The sequence below is a fragment of the Rattus norvegicus genome, chromosome 11 (assembly GCF_021556685.1).
Source record: "Rattus norvegicus strain SHRSP/BbbUtx chromosome 11, alternate assembly SHRSP_T2T, whole genome shotgun sequence".
Classification (NCBI taxonomy): Eukaryota; Metazoa; Chordata; class Mammalia; order Rodentia; family Muridae; genus Rattus; species Rattus norvegicus.
The window spans coordinates 97,413,485-97,434,249 of NC_141544.1; the positions used below are offsets into that span (position 1 = coordinate 97,413,485).

Consider the following 20,765-nt stretch of genomic DNA (forward strand, 5'->3'; position numbering starts at 1 on the left):
GCTTCTCTTCTCTGTTCCCTACAATGGGACAGGACAGCATTATTATGGCCCAGTCTTAAGAATTGAGAAAGATTTTAAGATAAAAGTGATTCTTGCTTAAGTAGAAAACTGAGAAAGTCTCCACTGTACCCCTTCCAAAAAGTATGCCCAAAATCAGCCCAGACACCCACCTTTCCTAATGCTTCGGTCTCCAGAGGCTCACGGTCAGTACTGGTCTGGTTATGGAGCCTCTTGTGACTCCCTTTACACACCAGGCTGCTAGCCCAGCTTCTAGGATAAGAGGACTCCAGGCCCACAGAGAGAGGCCCAGACTCAGGGTGTGGTTTCAAGCCACATGATACTCCTCACCCTTTCTACTCAATGCCTGATCCCCTCAGGCAGGAATGAACCCTCCTGGAGGCATCCCAGGGCACCTGGACTGGAATTCCTCTGCTTTACACCCAGCCAGGAGGCCTGGTGAAAAGGGGAAAGGCCAGGAAAGGGGGCAAACCCTCACATCCTGCCTTCCCCTTGGCAGCCACTGACTGCTAAGTAGGCATACTTGTGGACTGAGAAAGCTCCTGCCTGGCTCACCCCAAGGAGTTTCTTCCACCACATCCGTCATCCCAAGTGCCATGACCAGGTGAGAGGGCCTGGGTGAGACAGGAACACTGATGAACAAGTCACAACCACTAGGTACCTTCCATACCCCAGAGATTTAAGCACATCCAACTAGAGCCACGTCTGGGCTCACCCCACATGGACTTTCTGAAAGAGACCAAGCAACTGAGGATCTAGAAGATTCCCAATGCCCAGGCCAGGGCCTAACTATGGCAGACACAGTCACAAACTTAAGATTCCATCCAACTGGGGTTGGGGATTTAGCTCAGTGGTAGAGCACTTGCCTAGGAAGCGCAAGGCCCTGGGTTCAGTCCCCAGCTCCAAAAAAAGAACCAAAAAAAAAAAAAAAAAAAAGATTCCATCCAATTCTGACCTGTCCTGACTCCTCTATGAAACCCTGGCCTTCTACCACAGTCCCTACAAGTTGCCTCTGCCCAAGTAAGACGGGGGGGGGGGGGGGGGGCTGTGCAGTGACTGAACAGGTCTGCCACAGGCTTATGAGTACCATTATCTCTACCTCCAGCTGCAGATAAGGCTCCTTGGGGGTTAAGCAACTTGCCCACAGAAAAGCATACATAGGTAACAGTGAGGATCTAAAACCTGACTTGGGAGGGGGCTGTGGTTAACCTTCCTCTCTCAGAAAGGCCCTCTAACTATAGAGCTGTTTGGGAAACTGGGCTCCTTTCCCTCCCACTCTGGCGGCCTTGAAATCTACCTCACTGGTAGGGTGCTTGCTGGGCATATGTTAGGCCCTGGGTTCAAACCCAGCATCACAAAACAAAACACCACTTCCCCACCACCTGCCTGCTCTAATGCTCTAACCTCCTCACTGTGAGGGTACAGGTCTATTACCTCCACCAGGAGGGGAAAGTGAGCTGCCATCTAGCCAGCATTAGAACTGGGCAGGGCTTGCTACTTCTCTAATATTCCTAGCCAGATATGGTGACCTCCTGCCCTTTAGGTTTGGACTTGATAGCGGGTGGGGCTCATTGCTCTGGGCAAGCCCAGCCAAATTATTTAGCCCAGACCTGGATGCTAGCCAGCCACGCCTGGCTCTCTCCCAAACCATCATCCTGGAAAGCAATAGGCACTTCAAATGCCAAGAGCCCAGCCCTCTTCTTGCCAGTTTCTACGAAATGCAATTCTCAGCTTCTACTAAGAACATAGGTGATGTGATCAGAGACCAAGACTAGACTCTTCTTCCTCCTCCTCCTCCTCTTCCAACTCTAAAAGCAGCTCTATAGCACATAGAGGAGAATGAATGAAGCTTTTCCTAGTCTATCCTGAAATGTTTGAGGGCCCTATTAAAACTTCTTGTTGTCTACTCAAAGCTGAGAACTGCCTGGATCCAGACCACCTGCCCAAGCATGCTACTCCCTAGGCAAGTAACCATCACTATAGGTAACCATCACTATAGGTAACCATCACGATAAGAAAGCACAGAGGGCGGGATGCCACAAGGCAGGTCTGGAGAGATGCACAATATAGCACCATCACACCAGACTCTGTGCCCTCAAAAGCACAGCCCCACCTGTTCATCCCCTGTCATGAGAGCCAACAAGAGCTAGAATGAGGATATTCCCTGCTACATCTGCCCTGGTGAGCTCCAATTCTAAGCCACTCTAGTTGAGGACAGATGAATCCCCTTGCAATGAAATAATAATTTGAGCTCATAATGAGTTATTATTTAAACAAAAAACATTACTTGCAATACAACAGGAGCTAACAAACAAAGCAAAATCAAGGGAAAAAGATTTCCCCTAGACCATGTAAAAGTGGGACTTCAGGGGCCAGGTGCATGCCTTTGATGCCAGCACAAGGAACAGCAAAGGCACGGAGGTCTCTCGGAGGCCCAGGACAATCAGGGCTACAGTGAGGCCTTGTCTCAAAAGCACAACCCTGTATGGGGTGAGAATGCAGGAGGCAGGACAGGGCAAGTTGAGCGCCACCCACCGTCTCGCCATGCCTCTCCTCCATCTTCCTGCTCCTGAGTATGGTGAGCAGCAGCAGCGGCAGTGCTGTGAGTCTTTGGAACATAGGTACTAAGGCCCACTATACACATGCCACTGAGAATCTACATCCTTCTTAGATTCATTCATTCATTTCATAGGGAGGGGCACATGAGCAGGCCACAGCATATATATGGATATAAGATGACAACTTGTGGAAGCTGGTTCTCTCCTTCAAACACTTGGCTCCCTGGGATCAAACTCAAGACGTTAGGCTTACCGACAAGCACCTTTAACCACCCACCCAAGAGTTCCTGGGTGATGTGGTCCCTGGAGATGTAGCACGCTTCGGTATGAGATGGCCTGGCTAGAGCATGAGCTTCCCACTTCTTAGGAAGCCCAGGGACCTGCGCTCATAACAAGTACTCAGGGACCTGCGCTCATAACAAGTACTCAGGGACCTGCGGCAGATGGAAGACAAAGCCTCCAAAGGAAGATGACACATTTCCCAAGTCAGCAAGTCCAAAAGCTGGTGACTGTGTGGGCCTACAAGCTGAAGCCCAGCACCGATACCATGGGCATCCTCGTCTGTGACTGTAACTAAAGATACGGGGTGTTCCTGGGCCATGTGCTCTGTTTAGAGAAGAGGCTCAGGCTGGGGAAATGGCTCAGCACATGCAGTCATGCTTGACCAACTGAGTTTTATAGGCAGGGCCCAAGTGATAGTACAACAATGACTGCTACAAAAACTATCCTCTCGGGGCTGGGGATTTAGCTCAGTGGTAGAACGCTTGCCTAGGAAGCGCAAGGCCCTGGGTTCGGTCCCCAGCTCCAAAAAAAAAGAACCAAAAAAAAAAACAAAAAACAAAAAAAACTATCCTCTCACTTACAGATGTACTGTGTACACTTCTGCACAGGCAAGGAGAACACACACGCGCGCGCACACACACACACACACACACACACACACACACACACACACAAACACACGGTCTCACCATGTAGACCTGCCTATCCTAGAACCATGTTAACCATTTAACCAAGCTGGCCTCAAACTCCCAGAGATCCATCCGTCCGCCTGCTTCTGATTCCCAAGTGCTGTGATTGAAGTTGGATTAAAGTCACCAGCACCACCACTGGTTAAACACATGTTTTTAGGGGTTGGGGATTGAGCTCAGTGGTAGAGCGCTTGCCTAGGAAGCGCAAGGCCCTGGGTTCGGTCCCCAGCTCCAAAAAAAAAGAACCAAAAAAAAAAAAAAAACAAACAAAAAAAAAAAACCACATGTTTTTAAAAGGAGAAAGAAAAGAGGCTGTGCAGGCAAGGGAGTGCAGTTCACTGGTACAGGACATGCCTAGCATGAAAGAAACTGTGAGTTCCATCTCCAGCACTAAAACAAGAAGTAAAGGACAGCAGGACAGCACAGTGTGAGTAGGAATTCCACAGGCAAGGAGTCGAAAGGGCACCAGGAAGCCCGGGCCACCCAGCTGGATGGACTATCACACCATCTCCTCTGCCTGAGGACATCCTTCAACTGAGATAACTGAACCCCAGAGGGAGGTGAATGTCACAGCTGAGTCACTAGGCAGCCACGTACTTAGTAGCCCAAGGCTCTGGGAGACAAGACTCCTACTTCCCTAAAACCAACCCTAGCAGCCAACGAAGTATTAAATCAAGTAGGAGCTCAAGTAAAATAAAATACCTGACAAGTTCCACTCTATAAAACACCTTTCTATGTAGGTGTCTTCCAAAGACAGAGTTGCTTCACTCACTGGTCACTCACTGGTAAAAGCCAAGGTGAGACTACACATGGCGGCACATGCCTACAGATCTAGCACGGAGAGTCTGAAGCCATCAGCACAAATCTGAGGTAAGCCTGTACTACAGAGTGAAAGCCTACCTCAAAGACCCCAAAACAAGCAGCACCCCAAACAGATACTGCCCATGACTGTGACCTCTGACTGGGACAAACTTGAGATGGTACACTGCATGAGAATCAGCAAAACAGAGTCCAAAAATCCCATCAGAAAGGAATGGTGTATTTTTTTTTTCAAATCCTGTAAATGGTGGCACATGCACCTTTAATCCCAATAGAGAGAAGTAGATCTCTATGGTTTTAAGGCCAATCTGGTCAAAATAGTGAGTTCCAGTACAGCCAGGGCTACATAAGAGGCCTTGTCTTGGATGGGTGGATGGATGGATGGATGGATGGATGGATGGATGGATGGATGGATGGAGACAAGGTTTCTTTTCTCTGTGGCCTTGAACTCAAGAGTTTTGCCTGCTTCTACCTCCTGAATGCTGGAATGAAAGACATGTGCCACCAATGGCAAAAATTATCTTACGGGAATGGGAATTTTGCTGCATGTCTGTCTGTGCGGTACAAGAATGCCTGATGCCCACAGAGGCAGGGGAGAGTGCTATAACAGATATGAGCTGCCACCTGGGTGGGTCTTACAAATGGAGCCCGAGTTTCCTTGAAAAGCAACCAGTGCTCTTAACTTCTGGCCCATAATGATGGAATTTAATTAACCAAACAAGGACTGAGGACTGTTTCCCCGGACGAAAAGATTATGGTGATTTTAATGTGCTTGTGTCGTATGTGTGCATGAATGCTGTATGTACATTGTACATGGTGTTCATGTGTCTAATATGTGCATATATGCACACCTATACTCACTGAGCCACTAGCGTCTTTAAAGAGGGTAAAGACTGATAAGAGCAAGACTAATCCCAGAAGCCCAATAGAGAGGCAGGAATATGGCTTAGTTAGAAAAGTTGCCTAATATGTACAAAGCCCAGGGTTTGAGTGCCAGGAAGCCACCTGGCACAGTGCCAAATGCCTATAATCCCAGCAATCAGAGGCCAAGGTGGGAGGAGGATCCTGGGTTCTAGGCCAACCCCTGCGGCAAGGTAGTTCAAGGCCAAACTGCACTACGTGAAACAATGCCTCAAAAACTGAAAGAACCCAAGAACTGCCCCAGCACTCAGGAGGGCAGAGGCAGGCTGGGACTGAGCTTGACACTAGTTACACAACAAAATCATGTCTTAAAATTAACTAACTTTTTAAGAGGGAGCCTGGTGCACAGGTCTGTGATCCCAGACACTCAGGAAACCGAGGCAGGAGGATCACAAGTTTAAGGCCTGCCTAGGAACTCAATGAAAGACTCTGTCTCAAAACGCAGAATAAGAGCTGGAAAGCTACCTCAGCAGTACGTGATTGCTGCTCTTCCAGAAGACCTCCAGATTCTATTCCCAGCACCCACTTCACAGAGCTCACAAATGCCCATGACTCCCACTTCAGGGAGCTTCAACACCTCTGCTCCCTGAAGGTACCTGTGCTTCTCTGAAGGCACCTGTGCCCGTGTGGGCACATCCATACACAAACAAATAATAAAGGGCAAAATAAATTTAGTGGCTGGAGAGATGGGTGAGGGGTTAAAACACTTATTCTTATAGAGGATTCAATTTCAACTCCCAGAACCCTTGTGGTAACTTACAACCATTTCCAGTTCCAGGCAATCTAATGCTCCCTTTCTGACCTACGTAGGCACCAAGCACAACACGGTACACACACATACTTGAAAGCAAAACACCCATTAAAAAGAAAACGAACATGGGGTTGGGGATTTAGCTCAGTGGTAGAGTGCTTGCCTAGCAAGCGCAAGGCCCTGGGTTCGGTCCCCAGCTCCAAAAAAAAGAAGAAAAAAAGAAAACAAACAAATAAACAAACAAATAAAGCTGGTCTTGGTGATACAAGCCTTAGGAGTCAACAGAGAGCTAGGGACATAAAAGAAGCGCATTGTGGAAAGGGTTAGCTTTGGGCGAGGGGATTTAGGGACAGAAGGTAAAATGAGCAGGGCTTTCTCTTCCTGGAGCAACACAACTCAACTGTGAAAGACGGCTGCTAGAAAGGGAAGACCCATGAGGCAGCACCACACTTCAGTCTCTGGAGTGCACCCAGCACTGCCACCGCTGTGTGAACAGAAGACCAACTAACTCCAACAAGCCACCTCACGTCTCAGGGTCCAGACAGATGCAGGGGGGAGCAACTCCTGTAGGACAAGAGTGAGCCATGAAGAAATGCACCTGTCCAGAAGCTGGGGTGAGGGCTGCTTCTTCCGTGACACAGGAAGAGCTTCAATCTCAGCAGGCTTTCCACTACTAACTCTGCTGTGGTACACAACTCACACCGTCCGACTACACCATTGTAATAAGATCCTAACTTCCTAGGAAGCTGAGACTACTCTGTATAAAATCCCAAAACAGCTCCACACTGCGGACCCAGCACAGGGGCTCCAACATTACTCAACCCTATTAACAATGGGGGAGGGGATTAGAAGATTCCAGTCCCACTGGAGACCATACAGGAAGCATCACCCTGCCCTAAGGAAAAGCCAAACTGTCATATATGTGGAGAGCAGGTATGCCTAACTTTACAGGTATCCTCTTCCTAAGATCCAGTCTAAGTACACTGTTTGCCCATCCAAGGTTCCATCCCAAGCCTGGCAAACAAGAGGCAGCAAATGATCTCAACGGCTAAAGGTGCTTTCTGACCTCAACGGATCCCACATGGGAGAAAGAACCACCTTCTCAAGCTGGTCTCTCACCTCCAAGCCAGGGACCACACACACAATACACACAATAAGTGTACTTCTAATTTAAAAAAGGAAAAAATTAACCCACACCTAAAAACACCCTCCCCTGAGGCCCCTTCACAAAAGCACACACAGAGCACTGAAGCCCTCTCTCCTCTGACTTGAGGAATACAATTCATCCTGTTACCTTAAACGTGCATCAAGTCGCTCCCCCAACTGCCACTTCCCTTAAAGCCCAAGCTCAGCCTAGACTCAACTCTTCCCTGAGGGGTGCTGCGCCCACCTCATCCTTCTGAAATGTCATGAGAAGCCCACAGGCCAAACCCTCCAATCAGTGACTCCTTCCTCTGGGTCCCTCACCTTCCTTCCAATCCTCACCTAACACCAGCATTTGCTGAAGCACTTCTGTTTGTGCCTCCCCTCCCACCCGCCCTAGTCCCATTGATCAGGACTCGGTTAAGAAGAATGTCAGAATAGTCTTTGAGATGCTTTTGTTTTTTGTTTTATTTTTTGAGACATGGTCTCGTATAGCCCAGGCTGGCAGCAAATTCTTGATTCCCCTGACTCCTCCACCTAGGTGCTGGGATTACACGCCTAGCTCTTGCCTGCCTTTTTCTGTCCCCAGGCTGGATCTAAACTGAAGATCCTATTTTAGCATCCCAAATAAATGAGATGACAGATGTACACCACAGGGGTTTGCTGAAGCCAGTTAGTCCTTCTAGACATCACACCACCATGAGTTAATAATGCTCTTTATCTTATCCAACGTGTGTGTGTGTGTGTGTGTGTGTGTGTGCGCGCGCGCGCGCGCACAAGCGAGCGAGAGAGAGAGAGAGAGAGAGAGAGAGAGAGAGAGGGAGAGAGGGAGAGAGAGAGCGAGAGAGCACACGTGAGCTCTGAGGCATTTCCTGCACAGCTGTCCACCTTACCTAGACTGGATCTCACTGAGATCTAGAGTGTGGTGTTCAGTATTCTGTCTCCCAGGACTAGGATTGCAAGCACCAAGCACACACCACTATGTTCAGCTTCTTCTATGTATGCTAAAAATCTAACTCAGGTCCTTACAACTGCATGTCTAGCACTTTGCCAACTAAGTGATCTTCTCAGCAAAGAAATCTTGTGCTCAGCCCACAATCATGGATACAAGTTTCCCAAAATTATAACAATATTCACTTGAATGTTCAAATGTACCACAGGCAATCAGTATTTTCTTTAGGACGGCTCACTCAGTTCATAAATGAATGTCAGTCTCCCTAAGTTTGAAAGTTTGTCTAACACTACGAACACACGCAGGCCCAATCTTGTACTCAAGTCTTCTACAGAGGCTTGTATTCTGCCCACTGACCACTCTGAATATTCAAAGATGTGCATGTGGGAATAGGAATTTACACTCAGTCTTGGGATTGTCTCCTGGGCACAAGACAGACTGAACCTCTGTTCTGGCTAACAAGAGAACACTAAAGACGTGTGTAACAGACAACCTTAAACAGTGGCTATGACCAGGAGTGGTGATACACATATTTAATCCCATTGCTCCGGGGGAAGAAGGAAGAAAGAGGCAGGATGATCTCTGTGCGTTCCTGGCCAGTCTGGTCTACATAGTGAATCCCAGTACAGCCAGCACTACAGACTACACACAGAGGAATTCTGTCTCAAAAAAACAAAAAAGAGGGCTGGAGAGATGGCTCAGCAGTTAAGAGCACTGACTGCTCTTCCAGAGCTCCTGAGTTCAGTTCCCAGCAACCACATGGTGGCTCACAACCATCTATTATATGATCTAATGCCCTTTTCTGGTATGCAGGTGTACATGCAGACAGAGCATTCACGTAAAATAAATACATTAGAAAAAAAAAAAGCAGGGGTTGGGGATTTAGCTCAGGGGTAGAGCACTTGCCTAGCAAACGCAAGGCCCTGGGTTCGATCCCCAGCTCCGGAAAAAAAAAAAAAAAAGCAACAACAAAAAGGGCTCTGAGGGGGCTGGGGATTTAGCTCAGTGGTAGAGCGCTTACCTAGGAAGCGCAAGGCCCTGGGTTCGGTCCCCAGCTCCGAAAAAAAAGAACCAAAAAAAAAAAAAAAAAAAAAAAAGGGCTCTGAGGACGAAGGTCAGCTGGTCAGCACTTGTCTAGAGTGCGGGAGCCTGCATTAAATCCCTGGTACCAAATAAACCAGGCACAGTAGTACACACCTGTAAGCCTCACACGGCATGATAGTGCACGCCTGTAAGCCTCGCACATCCCCGGTACCAAATAAACTAGGCACGGTAGTGCACGCCTGTAAGCCTCGCACTCGGAAGACACAGGAGGACCACAAGTTCAAGGCTTTAAACTAAATTCTAACCTAGTCTGAGTTACTTGAGTCCCTGCCCCACACTACACAAAACTCCTAAGGCCAAAAATCAGTAATGTCTTAAATATTATAAAAGGGGCCAAAATCTACAAGCAATCCTGTGAGAAAGGTGACATATAGTCTTGAGAATTTTTTCTTGCTTTTTGTTTATTTGTTTTGGTTTTTGGAGACAGGGTTCTCTGGGTAGCCCTGGCTGCCCTGTGTCCTGGAACTCACTCTGTAGACCAAGATGACCTCGAACTCAGACATTAATTTGCCTCTGCTTCCCAAGTGCTGGGATTAAAGCTGTACCCCACTACGCCTGGTTCAAATATTTGTAACAACACATTTCACAGACAAGGAGAATGAAACTTTGTCAAAGAGGTTAAGAAATGCCAGAGTTTGACCTGATGTACAAAAATGCCAAAATCCTGGGCAAAGGGGCTTTCCTAGGGAATGTTAAAGTGTAATGATCTTGTTTAAGCTTTGAGATAGGGTTTCACTATGTAACCTTGGACAGCCTAGAACTCAAGAGCCTCACCTGCCTGTCTCTCCAGTGCTGGATCAAAGTGAGAACAGTGATTCTCAACTCCTTTGAGGGTTCCATATCAGATATCCAACATATCAGATATTCTCACACTATGATTCATTATAGTAGCATAACAAAATTACAGTTATGAGGTAGCAACAAAATAATTTTATGATTGGGGATTACCACAACATGAGGAACTGTATTATAAGATCACAGTACCAGGAAGGGTGAAAACTTCAGTTCTCTATTGAACTAGAGTAACACTTTTGTTTTTTTGAGACAGGGCTTCTCCACATAGTGCTGGCTGTCCTGAAACTCAATGTGTAGAGCAGGCTGGCCTCAGACTCAGAGATCTGTCTGCCACTGTGTCCCAAGTGCTGAGATTAAAGGCACGTGCCATCATAGGCCAGCTCAGAGTAGCAGTTTTTAAATAAATGAATGAAAGGACTGTTTGAAATGGCATCCATGAATCTCAGGTCTGGGGCTGTGGATACAAGGAAGAGACCAGTGGGGGAAGGGTGCGACCAGGAAGCAGGATGTGGATGAGCAAGCTGCCTGCTGGGGGCATGAAGTCAAAGTCCCCTTTACCCAAAGCAAGCTAAGCAAGCAGTGCTGCCCTTATCAGCGTCCACACACGCATGGAATGTGGGACTTTGGAAACAGCCCTCTCCCCTCAGCCGGTATGGGGCTGCCTCAGGCTCACACCTGGCCTTCTGGAGTTTAGGTTGACTTATCACAGCCAAAGGGCAACCCAAGCCCAGTGCTGACTACCTGGAGGTCCTTTCAAAAGGTTGTGGCTGCTTCCCCATCCTCCTCCAGCCCCTGTACTCATCTTCTCAAAGGCCCACCCTGCTCTCGACACCACCAGTGGCAGTGACTGAGCACCTCTCACTGCTGAAACTAAAAAGTTCCTAGAAGGGAGGGCTGTAAGCTCTGAAGTACAATACTGGCTGTCCCTAAGCCCTCTCCTGAAGTGAGTTGCTCAGCAAAGGCACCATGAAACAGAGACCAGAAATCCCAGAAGGGGATGTCATTAAAGTTAAATGGTCCAGGGAGCCTTCACTGCCTTCTAGTCCTTGGTGTGGAGGAACCCTTCAGCTTTGAGTACCATCTCCAATTACACTTGAACTGAGCCACAGCCACAGCCAATATTGAGTTAGATCCTGAAACCCATAGTGAAGAGAATCAACTTCCTCAAGTTGTTCTCTGACCTCCACATGTGCAGCACCCTTCCCCCTAAAAAAAAAAAAAAAAAAAATCAAATGCAGTTTTAAAAAGAAAATCTCATTTGTGGGTCAACAAGATGACTTGTCAGGTAAACGAGTATGCTCTCAAATTCAAGTTTGATTCCCAAAACCATAAGGTAGGAGAAAGCCAACTCCCATAGGTGCTCCTGACCCACACACTCATCATACATTCACACATATAAAGTAATTTAAGAAATAGGCAGGAGAACTCAGCTTAACAACCTGAGTCCAATCCTGGGGACCCACACAGACTTGGCTCCTGTAAGTTCCCTTCTGAGTTGCACTTGCAGGCCACAGAAATACACCCACGTGCCCATGTTCTTCCTCCACTCCCCCCAAACACACAAAATTAAAAAAAAAAGTCAAAGAAAACCTCAGGGAGCGGGGCTGGAGAGATGGCTCAGTGGTTTAAGAGCACTGACTGCTCATCTTGAGGTCCTGAGTTCAATTCTCAGCAACCATATGGTGGCTCATAACCATCTGTAATGGGATCTTATGCCCTGTTTCTGGTGTCTGAAGACAGTGACAGTGTACTCATATACATAAATAAAATATTAAAAAAAAGAAAAGAAGGGGTTGGGGATTTGGCTCAGTGGTAGAGCCCTTGCCTAGCAACCGCAAGGCCCTGGGTTCTGTCCCCAGCTCCGAAAAAAAGAAAAAAAAAAAAAAGAAAGAAAAGAAAAGAAAAGCTTAAGGCCATGTTAAGGCCATGTGTGTTAGCCTAGCACTACAGGAGGCAGAGGCAGGTAGATGGATCTCTCTGCGTTCCAGGTCAGCAAAGACTATATATTGAGATCCTGTCTCAAAAAAGGGGGAGTGTTTGCCTCTAATCATAGCACTGGAGAGGCAGAGGCAGGCAGATCCCTAGATTTGAGGCCAGCCTGGTCTACGAATGAGTTCCAGGACAGCCTGGGCTACACAGAAAGCCAGAGGACCAGTAATTCTGCTATTGAAAGACATTGTCTCCTAGATGCCTCAAAAATATGGCTGCCTAAATAGGGCCCAAATAATGCCAACAGACATACTACTGTGGAAGGGAAAACCTCAGGAGATCCACTGGGAAACAGAACCATGGGCAACTCAGGACTGGGGAAAAAGGGAGAACTTGTCCACAGGGATAAGCCCCAAACTCCAAGTGGTGAGCACTGAAATCATATACATAAGAGCACGTATATTTACACACACACACATAAGAGCACATATATTTGCACACACATAAACATAAGGGCATATATATTTATAGACACACACATACATAAGAGCATGTATATTTATACACACACATATGCAACAAAGAAACAGAGACCATGAATTTAAAAGGGGAAGGGGGATCCATGGAAGGTATTAGAGGAAAGAAGGGAGGAAAATTCTGTAATATTTTAATTTTAAAAATTAAAAGAAGGGGTTGGGGATTTAGCTCAGTGGTAAAGCGCTTGCCTAGGAAGCGCCAAGGCCCTGGGTTCGGTCCCCAGCTCCGAAAAAAAGAACCAAAAAAAAAAAAATTAAAATAAAAAAACAAGTTAGAGGAGGCCTGAGTTACAGTATATTGGTCAGCCTGGGCTACATACATAGTGAAATTCTGTCTCCAAAACACAACAAACAAACAAAAAACACTTAAATATTTACAAAGAAAATAATGTGGGGTTGGGGATTTAGCTCAGGGGTTGGGGATTTAGCTTAGTGGTCCCCAGCTCCAAAAAAAAGAAAAGAGAAAAAAAAATTAAAAAAATAATGTGCCTGGCCCCGTGGTCAATGCCTTTGATCCCAGCTCTGAAGCTCTTGGGAGGCAGAGGCAGGCCAAGCTCTGTGAGTTCAAGGCCACCTGGTCTACATAAGGAGTTCCAACCAAAGGCAACATAGTGAGATCCTATATTGAAAAAGAGGTATTCCAGCCCAAGTACCACTCAGAATAAAGTGCCCTCAGACTGTATGCATAGCTACCACACATGGCTCACTGCTAGAACTTCCCTGAGCACTTCCTATCTGTGTGACTGTACCATCTCTGAATTATGTGTAAAACAGGGGCTGATGAAATGATTAGGACTGCACAGCATGTTCTGAGGATTAAAGGCCTGCCTAATATGCCTACCACAAGGCTGTGCAAGGGGAAGGGCTCAGAAGAAATGGCCATCCTTCTTCCACCAGCGCCTTCCTAGCATTCTGCTAAGAACTCTGAAAAGCTCCCAGTGCACCCAACACCAGCTTCCTACTAAAGGAAGAGGATAGGGTTGGACTGTAGCTCAGTTAGTGTTTGTCTAGCAAGCATGGGAGTTCTGATTCCCAGCCCAGAAAAAATTTAGGCACAGTGTTACACACATGTACAGACAAGGAAGCCCCCCCCCAACACCAACACACATGCTCTTGTGCACACAGACAAGTACACTAACTAGCAGGTTAGACCCATAAAGTAGTTTGTTCAGGTTTGTTCACCATTGCACACTACCAGAAGTCCTCTACTTGTGTCCCTAGCATCCATTCACAGCCTATACCTAGGCTTCCTATCCAGGACACTGAGATGACAGTACACCAAGAGGGTCTTAACACTCCTGTCACACAATCAATCATTGCCCTAACCCCAACAGACACAAACTGAACACCAGGACGGCCCACTGATCTGCTCCTGCAGAGGCAGAGCCAACCAGAAGCCCTGCTTCTTTCTCACACCCCTGCATAGCACCCACACGTTCCCAACCCTTTACTAGTAGCTTCACACATCTTGCCTAAAATGCAACGCAAAAATACCCTCCTGGACCAGGTTCTCTCCCAGGGACAACAGGGCAAAGAGACTAAAGAAGAGGCAGCTGTCCCAAGGATGCCTATGTCTCTTCTCAGCTGGGGCTGAAGTGGGCTGGTAAGAGACTTATTACAAACAAAGAAGGTTTGACAGGTTACAACGAAGGCCAATGGGAACCCAAGAATGCAGCCAAGCCTAGGCCAGGCAGTGTGAAAGCCTGGTTTGCAGGGGTGGGTGAGACTGAGTCTTAGGGTATTGGGAAGGAGGTAGCGCCACAGAGTACACTCACCAGAGAGCACTCAGTGTACGCTCAGGCCCTGCTGTGCACCCTGTCCCTCTGCTGCCTGAGAATCTGCTACGTCCATTCATCCAGAGGCTAACTGCCAACCCCACTGGGCTCCCCCAAATCAGTTAACAGCATGCTCTAATCAACCGTACAGCTCAATCCTTTGCTGGGCTCTGTTATAAACAGATACACCGCTTGCTAGGGCAATGGTTCTTAAACTTGGCCACATACCAGCTTCACTGCAGGGAAACCCAGGACTAAGCTCCCCAGAGTCCTAATATAAAGCCCAAGGTTTAAGTCTAGCACAACAAAGACACAGTGCTAGGCTCATGGGCAGCCCAAGTTCCTCATCTCAGGCAGTAAAGACACTGTGTCCATATAAGGAAAGGCCCCTGAGGTCTCAGGTCCCATGCTCCCTTTGCTCTTCCAGGAACAGTCATAGGATCCTTCACCTGGAGGAGTCCTCAGCTGGTTGGTGAAAATTCCAACAGGGCTCAACCGCACGATACTATGAGAATGGGAGTGGTCCTTCCCATCAGTCAAAGCATCTGTCCACCCACAGGTGTTGGCCAGCAATAAGGCCTGCTGCCCCTTGGCCACACAAAACTGCCTAGCAGCTGTACTCATGGGAGCAAACAGCCCTCTCATCCGGACCCTTCGTCCTTGCCACTCCAAGAATTCACTTAGGACAGACAAAGCAACCTGGGAAGCAGCCCATATCCCATACCCCACTTCACCCACAAGAAGATTACTTTGTTCCCCAATAAGGAAACAAAGACCTACACCTATTTCCATCTCACAAAAAACAGGAGGAACTTCTGGCCCAGATGTAAGTGGCTGACTCATGCTTTCTCACCTTGGAGGTTATAAGATCCTCAGACTTCAAGCACCAAACCACGCTTCTTTCCCCTCTACTGATGAATACTTTCATCAGTTATGGTGTCCTTTCTGAGGGTCCCAGGAGTGTTATGGGGTCATTCTCCCCACTCAGTTCCGCATGCTCTTCCCAGGCCTGTCTTTCCCTCCCCTCCTGGACCGTAGTAGTGTCTGGCCTTCAAAGGACCAAACTTACTAAGGTTCCCCACCCCCATCTCCCAACAGACTCAAGGGACCAGTTATTCCTTAGGGCCCTTCCCAGTTCAGTTCCCAAACCCTTAGGCAAGCTTACTCCTTTTGCCCCTCCCTTCCCCGACGCACACACGCACGCATGCATGCACATATGCACGCACACACAATCCGGACAGGCTATTTCATAGCTTACAACAGAAATCCAGTGTGTCTTGGAAAAAGGCTCTCTACCATCCGTCCCTGGTCTGAGCTCAAGTATCTACAGACATCATGTAGTAAAGGCTCTCATAGGCTCTCAAGTCAAAAGCATTTATTTATCCTCCAATCCCAGCAAGGTATTAACCTCAGTCTCAAGAGACTCCTGCTGAACTGGAACAATACTCCTATCATTCTGCCTTAAAAGCAGAGCAGTGGTACACAGGTTAGTGAGTACCAGAGCCAGCACAATTTAGACATGCTATAAGGGTTGAGTGCTAAGTTATGTTTAGACAGTGTGGCTGAGTAAATACAGAGTTTGCAAGAGTCACGCATCTGGGGGGGGGGGGGGGCGCACACTTCCCAAACTTCACACACCAGCAAGATAATGTTTTCCACAGTCTCCTAGTCCTTCCTCCATGGCCTTTAGAGGGGAAAAGAAAAAAAAAATCCTGACAGGTGGTGGTGGTGGTGGTGCACCTTTAATCTCAGAGTTCGAGGCCAGCCTGGTCTACAGAGCAAGTTCCAAGACAGCCAAGGCTACATAAAGAAACCTTGGGGAGTTGGCAGGGGGTGAGAGTGGAGGTAGGAGGAGTGGGGGAAGGGGGGGGGGCGGTCGGTAAGACAAGAGGAGACAAGACAAAAAATAGTCTTCTCAGCTGCCCAAGAAGATACACACTATCCAACACTCTGGAGGCTGAGGTAAGAGCACAAGTCTGGCCAGCCTGGTACACAGTAAGACCTTATCTCAATGAACAGAAACAGGGCTGGCAAGATAACTGAGTGGGTAAAGCTGCTTGCTGCCCAGCCTGACAATCTAGGTTCAGTCTTTGGAACCCACATGGGGGACGGAGAGCATCAACAGCTCCCTCGATAGGAAACACACAAATACCAAATATGTAAGTGTAATAAAAATAACTCTTGCTCAGCTCTGACAACATGAACCTAGCATGGCATCCAGAAGCACTCCTCCAACCTACACGGCCCCTCCCACCATGCCTGCCACACCGCACTACACTGCCTGTGCCAACCCTCTTCTAATAACTTGCTGTCTGTCTTCTCTAGGCTGCCGGGTTGAAGGCAGCACCAGTGTACACTAGCGCTGTCTGTCTTAAGACATGAGGTGGTAAGGTGGGCATCATCACTGCCCACAGCTGCATGCAGAGCGAACTGTAGAACCTGGCACACTGTAGGCTTCTAACCAAGTCCTCTCACCCTGCCCCAAACTGACTTGCAGGAGGCCCTGTTTAGCCAGGTTCCAGGGAACTGATTACTTCCAAGAAGGTCCACTTCCTCTTACTCCAGGCCCTGCTAGAGACCGGGTTCAGGAGGCAGAGGCCTTCGACCCCTGCCTATGAACAGAGATGGGGTGAAACTGACACCTCAGGTCAACAGACCAACCAAAAGAACAGAGACAGGAGTTCCCTAGGTAAACTGAACTTTATTTCTTCTTGAACCTCTAAATCCCCAAAACTGGTTCTTCTTCAGGAGCTGCTGATAAGAAGGAATCCAAGAACCTTATTTTATCCTGAATGCCTTTCTCTTAACCCCAGAGCTCAGAATCTATATTAAATATCTCAGAAGTCTGGTTCAGTGTGGCACCCCTTTAACACCAGCATGCTGAACACAGAGGCAGGTAGATCTTTGAGTTCCTTGTCTATCTAGTGAGCCCCAAGACAGCCAGGCCTAGATAGATTCTGTCTCAAAAAACGAAACGACAAAAAGAATTTATGGGAGAGGGAAGTGGATTTCTGTGCCTTCTGGGCCATAAAGAGACCTTGTTCCCTTGTTCTCATTGTTGTTTTAACTTTATGCATACAGACCCCCAGGAGTGCCTTTGGAAGGGAGAAGACACCAGGTTCCCTGAAACTGGGGTTACAGATGGTTGTGAGCCACCTGGGTCCTCTGAAAGAGCAGCCAGTAAGTACTCTTAACCTCTGGGCCATCTCTCCAACCCTTTGTTTCTTATTTAAAAGTAAAATAAAACCCCCAACAGTGGTGGCACACACCTTTATTAAACTCAGCACTTGTTAGGCAAAGGCAGTCCACTCTCTGAGTTCCAAGACAGTCGGAGCTACACAGTGAGGCCCTGTCTCGAAAGACAAACAAAAAAAGCTGCTCCTAGTGGCCCTTGTCATTAATCCTGGAACTCTGGAAACAGAGATAGGTGACTCTCTGGGTTCTAGGTATGCTCTACATAGTGAGGTCTAGGCCAGCCAAGGATACATAGTGAGACCCCCTTTCTTGGGCCAGAGAAATGCTCAGTGAGCACAAATGCTTGCCAACTAGCCTTATGAGAGTTTTGAACCCCAGGACCCACAAGGAGAAGAGAACCAACTCTGGCAAGCTGTCCTCAACTCTGGCAGAGTGCCTGCCCACATACATACATGCAGACATACAAATAAAGAAATGTAGTGTTATATCTTAACAAACACCAGAAGGGTATTCATGCCCCTAACCTCACCCCTACAAGCCTGACCTTGACAAGCAATAAGGACTCATAGGAAGGCTGCACAGCATTCCCTTCAGCTCAATAATGCAAAACCCTGTTGCTCTCAGTCCACAACAGCTGACTCCAAGAGGATCAGAGACTGTGCTTATTAACAAAATGAGAAATCTGATCTGTGGAAAGAAAACACTATGTGAGGATTAATCTACAACTGCAGCTTGTGGAAACAGCTAGGCTGCTGGCCAAGACCAGGAAGTGAGGAAGGAATCCTGCCTACCTGTCCTCAGAGCAGGTACTATGTAGCAGAACAGGCCTCACTACCCTGCCCTGTCTGCACTTCTCCTTCTAGCAATTACAGCAAAGCATTTTGGTTCTGCTTTAAAGACAGGGCTCTCTCAAGCTCTTCTTCCTTCGTGCAAAGTCAGCAATCAGAGGAGGATTTTTTCTTTTCAGGAATCACTCATAAAAGCTCAGTGACTAATGTACAAGTCCCAACAACTGGCAGGAAAACACAGCAGGAAGAGATTCTGGGCACACAGCCGAACTCAAACAGCCAGACAAGCTGGTCAACAAGCACTCTCAACACCTCACAACCAACCTGCAGAAAGCCAGGAGCCAAAGTGGAAAGCTGTACGAATAGCGCTGCTCCCACTCACTCAGAGCAAGCAGGTAGGGCAGTGCAAAGACTCTGGACAGCTTTTCCCAAGTCTGCCCTACAGCTCTCAGAGGTTTTCATTAAAAACTATAACTGCACAAGACGGAAAGATCACCTGCAGGCACATGTCTTCTTGCAACAACCGTAGGTTTGGCCACACATGTCTCTAGAGGCCAGCCTGAGGCTGGACCATCTGCTTTATTTCAGACTACTCCAGAAGCTCTGCTCCACCCAGCATACTTTTCCTCCTAGAGACAGAGCTGCAGAGTGGTTACACAGACTATGATCCTAAAAATGTCTGCTTGGAAGCCAGGGATTCCAGATACAGGCAGATAACAGAAGAGGGGCAAGGCCAGGAGGAATCAGAAGCAATGTGTGGCATCCCTCTAGGGTTTGCCTCCATCCCTCCAACCTTTGTCCTAGACTGGAAATCCCAAGTTTAGCCTAGAAGATGAACCCCTCCACTACCTGCCCGATCTTCCGGTCCTAGGAGCAAGTGACACTGCTAGCAAACCCCAGTAACAGTCCAGTCACAGGATTCCTATAGGCAAGGATCCGCCCCTCCCCCACTGCCACATATGTCAGTGGGGGTGGCCTCTCAGTGTTACACCCCTCCTGCTGTTTGCAAGTGAGGGGCCTGGAACACAGCTTTCCAAATGCGCCTGACAATTATAACTAGGAAAGATACTGTGAAGATGGGGATAGAACACATAAGTAAATAACTTCTAAATCTCTCCGGCCAACCAAGATCAGCACTGGACTCTCGTCTCGAGGTAGTCCAAAACTGTTCTGGGTGCGGCTGCTGGGAGTATTATCTGGCCTCAATGACTCCAAGTACCTTGAGTCATTGCCCCCCAGGGAGAGGTATTTTCCCCCAGCACTCACACCCAGACCTGTGTGCATATGAACCATTTTGGAAGATAAACAGAATGACAAGCTAGGGCCCCTCAGCTCACTCCCTGAGCCAGCCAGTCCCTTCCTCTTGCCACCCGACCCCCTCCCCCCAAGCCCATCTCATCTCTCTTCCTGCCAGGCGGCTGCCTACAGCAAAGGTCTGGGGGCAGGGCAGAAAGCCCACCCAGCCACCGAGCCCGGCCCTCTAAGCCCTACCATGTCCCTGACACGGCCAGTCTCCCAGCCAGGAAGGGTACTACTAGAGGAAAAGGACCGCAGACACAAGCGCAGTTCTGGAAACCGTAAAGCGTTCCAGTGAGGGGCAGCCGCAGGCGCACAGCCGTTTGCATAATGGGAAAACGCCCGCCTGTCAGGCAGCATAGCTCGCCCGACGCCGTTCGGATTAGATTGCTAATGAAAAGGCACAAAGAGCCGGCGCCCGCTACCCCGTCGACCCCTGCTTCACAGACTCGCGCCCCAAGACTGGCGCGGCCCTGGGGGCTTTGTGCCCGGAGTCCCATGCCGGCCGCAACCCGCCGGGCACCTGAACCACAAAGCCCCCGCCCGTCCAGGGTCCCGCGTGCGCCTCGGTTCAGGACTAGGGGCCGTGCGCGCGCTCCGTCCCACGCGCGCCCACGCCCCCCTCTCCGGGAGCGCGCCCGGCCCGCGCCTCCTTCACTCGAAGACGCCGCTTACCTCATGTGCCTGCCAGTGGCCCCTGGTCTTGGGCGCCCGACCTGCGCTGCACGCGCCCGCCCTGTCCGCCCTCCGCCAGCCCCGCTCGGCTCCCCGCCCAGCGCGCCCAGAGCGCCGCTTACAGCCGCCCGCTCCGCGCCATCTTGGAAGCTTGTGACGTCAGCTCCACCCGCTCACCCCTGACCCACATCTGAATGGGCGAGCGACGGGGCGGACCTGGAGGCGGACCCTCGTGGGGGAGGAACCCTGGGGCTGGGCGGGGCCGACGAGGGGTCTGAGTCTAGGGATGGGCCAGTGGCTGCTGGATAGCGTAATGGGGGGAGGGGCGCACAGGAGGTCGCCCGAGCCCTGACTGGGACGCAGACAGGATCCCGACCCAGGAGCCAGAACGACACGCCAACCTCACCTCAAAATACTTGACGGGCAACACCCTGCGGAACAAGGACCCCGCTCTTCACCACAAGTTTATGCCCAGCCCTCAAATGGAAGACTAACCCGTTTTGAGTCTGACCCCGACCCTTCAGAACCCCCAACACCAT

At 48.9% G+C, this 20,765-nt stretch overlaps 1 protein-coding gene across 1 annotated transcript in view; it reads right to left on the reverse strand.

The window, feature by feature from the left end:
- Window positions 1–20,374, reverse strand: part of Hic2 (HIC ZBTB transcriptional repressor 2) — a 28,528-nt gene extending 8,154 nt beyond the window's left edge. Inside the window, 1 exon segment of the mRNA NM_001105862.2 lies at window positions 20,227–20,374. The gene's annotated coding sequence lies outside the window, so the exon portion shown is untranslated.
- Between the last annotated feature and the right edge of the window lie 391 nt (window positions 20,375–20,765).